Here is a 2,787-nt window from a genome sequence, read left to right as displayed (position 1 = left end):
ATTGGTCTCAACGATCACTATATATAATTCCAGAGGCAGGCTCATGACCCAAGTTAGACCAATCAGAGTGAAGTCAGAACCTTTTTGACAGTGGAAAGCAGCTCTTTCTCCTCATGGTGGGGTGTGGAGCCAATTGGGAGAAACCAGCTTGAGGTTTGGGTTAGCATATGAAGGGCAGAGCTGAGAACCATAACAGCAAGTCTAATCCAACTGTGCCTAAGTCAAATATGATTCTGCACTCTGGAGTTAGGTGTGTCAACATATTCTTTTTGAAGCGACTTTTTGTTTTGTCCAATGAAGGTATCATTACTGAAATATTGAGACTTCAAAATGAGTCCAATGAAGTTAGGACTGAAAAGTTTTCTTTTCCTGGTAAGCCTCTCTGTTGTAAGCATGTATTTTCCATCCCACCAAGATACCTTAATTGATTAAGTCACAAATGGTGGCTGGGCATGGTGGCTCACGCCTGTAATCCTAGCACTCTGGGAGGCAGAGGCGGGTGGATCGTTTAAGCTCAGGAGTTCGAGACCAGCCTGAGCAAGAGTGAGACCCTGTCTCTACTAAAAAATAGAAAGAAATTAGCTGGACAACTAAAAATATACATATAAAAAAAAATTAGCTGGGCATGGTGGTGCATGCCTGTAGTCCCAGCTACTCAGGAGGCTGAGGCAGGATTGCTTGAGCCCAGGAGTTTGAGGTTGCTGTGAGCTAGGTTAATGTCATGGCACTCTAGCCCGGGCAGCAGAGTGAGACTCTGTCTCAATCAATTAATCAATAAGTCACAAATGGCAAATTAAATGTGGGTAACTATATTCAAGTCTCAGAATGAAAACTACTAGTATGTTTTCATGGTGATTTCAATGACTCTTTAACTCATGTCAAAACCTTAATCATTTAATTATGTCTGTCAGAGAAACCAACTTGTCCTAGAATGACTAAATATGGTGTTGGTTTTGCTGGAGACTGTGGCAGTAAATACAGATTTTGACTGTTCTTTGGGGGCAGTCATGATTTTCTTTTTTTTAAGGAGCATAAAAAACAGAGGCTAGGTCAAGTCATGTGAAATTGGGGGTGCTTGCTATATTTAAAAATATATAAAACAGACCAAAATGTTAATATGTCATTAACTGTTCAAGAAAGTATTTGAATACTAATATTAATTGGCTTTCTCATCTTAACCAAAGACTGCCCCATTGATAAATCTAACAGAAAACTCTTAGGCTTTGTTTTCCTTGATCTTTGCAGCACATGAAGTCACTAGGTTTCTTACTCCTCTGTTCCTGTGGTGTCCTCCTCTTCCTCTGCCCATTTTTAAAATTCAATGCTTCCATAACTCGGTCTTGGGTCCTTTTCTCATTCTTTATTCTCCACAGGTCATCTGCCCTCACTACCAAATTTCTGAACAAGATGCTCTTAAAAAACGCAATTTAGTACTGTGGTCCCCAACCCCTGGGCCTTGGACTGGTATCCATCTGTGTGGCCTGTTAGGAACTGGGCTGCAGGGCAGGAGGTGAGTGAGCAAATGAAGCTTCATCTGTATTTATAGCCACTCCCCATTGCTCATGTCCTGTCATATAAGCTCTGCCTCCTGTTAGATCTGAGGTGGCATTAGATTGTCATAGGAGCTCGAACCCTAGTGTAAACTGCATGTGAGGGATCCAGGTTGTGTGCTCATGAGAATCTAATGCCTGATGATCTGAGGTGGTGATGCCTGGGAGCGACTGCTAATACAGATTGTCATTCTCAGAGAGGTTTGACTGCACAATAAATGTAATGTGCTTCAATCACCCTGACCGTACCCTTAGCCCCATCCATTTCTTCCATGAAACCAGTCCCGGGTGCCAAAAAGGTTGAGGACTGCTGATCTAGTACATTTCTGCTGTTTAAAATTCTCTTAACTCTTCAAAACTATTATTATAAACTTTAGAAGGCCCCTGCAGGATCTACCCTTGCCCTACTTATCTCTTACCACTCCCCAAGTCTTATTTGCTACTCAAGTTTAACTAAATCTCATTTCCTTGAAGGTCTGAGGTTCTTGCTTTCTGCCTCTGACCTTCTGCACACTGCCGTACTCCCTGGCCATGATAGTAATCACCTCCCTATTAAGTCTTTTCCTGGCTAGTCCTCCTGTCTTTCAAATTTCAACTTAATGGTCAGGTCACTCCCTTCAGGAAGCCTACCTTGCAAACCCCTCTCTGAGATTAGTGTTCCTCCCAAGTGTACCCCAGCACACTATATTTCTCCCTTCATAGAGTATACTTAATTTCTCGTTAACTTAGTTTTAGCCTCCATGGTAAGTTCTGTGAGGACAGTGGCCATGTCTAGGTTGTTCAACAGATCTCCAAGGAGTAGCACTGGGCCTAGTTTAGGAAGGGCATGTGGTGAACATCTGAATGACTAGATACTCTGTGCTAGGCTCTATCTGTAATTATTTGATTTTCAAGAAATTATTTATGGTATGACTCAGCTACTCTTTCATAGGGACATTAAAAATGTTCCTATTAAATTATTACAATAATTAAAATGTTAAATTATATATATTTTTCTCTTTTTTTCAGGAGTACTGTGTTGAATTAAATTATATTTTACTAACAGACTATCAAAAGAAGGTACAGGCAAGTTGAAAAGTGGTCTGATAATCACTATGGCAAGTGAAATGCTGAACTTCTTTGAATAATTTAGAAGGCAAGACTATTTAAAATATATATATTTTTTCATATTCAAGAATATTAAAAGATGCTACTAGAAAAATAATGTAACTCTGCCCACAAAAAAATGAAAGGACAA

The sequence above is a fragment of the Microcebus murinus genome, chromosome 7 (genome assembly GCF_040939455.1).
Source record: "Microcebus murinus isolate Inina chromosome 7, M.murinus_Inina_mat1.0, whole genome shotgun sequence".
Classification (NCBI taxonomy): domain Eukaryota; kingdom Metazoa; phylum Chordata; class Mammalia; order Primates; family Cheirogaleidae; genus Microcebus; species Microcebus murinus.
Note: the sequence above shows the minus strand (reverse complement) of the source record.